Genomic DNA, 615 nt, shown 5'->3' with positions numbered 1-615 from the left:
AACGAGACTTACAAAAACGTTTTAGAAAATTATCTCAGGGAACAAGGACTGTGGATGAGTATTTTGAGGAGTTTGAGAAGCTCATGAACTCATTGGAGCTGGAAGAATCGAGTGAGTCCCTAATGGCTCAATTCATTGACGGCTTGCAAGAGCGTATAGCCCGAAAGGTGGAGACATCGAACTACAGCAGCCTACATGAACTACTTCACAAGGTTGTACAAGTAGAGCAGCAAATCCAGCGTAAGATGTATTTAAGGAACCGTACTAGAAACAACACGCCTTTGAATGCAAGCAACAGCCGGAGCATGGACAAAAGCAAAAGCGTGGAAAATGACTCTAGGTTTAAGAACAAGTCTAATGAGGCACCTAAAACCTCTAAACCCGAACCAGGTAAGTTCCCTAACACTAGTCAATCTCGTACCCGTGACATTACTTGTTTTAAATGTCAAGGCAGGGGACACATGGCGAGAGAATGTCCGAACCAAAGGGTGATGATTGTCACACCTAGTGTAGACTATGAGTCTCAAGACGAGCAAGATGAGTACCGTACTGATCCGGAGAATGACGTGGAGTATCCCGACACAGGAGAACTTCTTGTGATCCGACGTATGCTGA

Source organism: Camelina sativa, chromosome 3, assembly GCF_000633955.1.
Source record: "Camelina sativa cultivar DH55 chromosome 3, Cs, whole genome shotgun sequence".
Classification (NCBI taxonomy): Eukaryota; Viridiplantae; Streptophyta; class Magnoliopsida; order Brassicales; family Brassicaceae; genus Camelina; species Camelina sativa.
Note: the sequence above shows the minus strand (reverse complement) of the source record.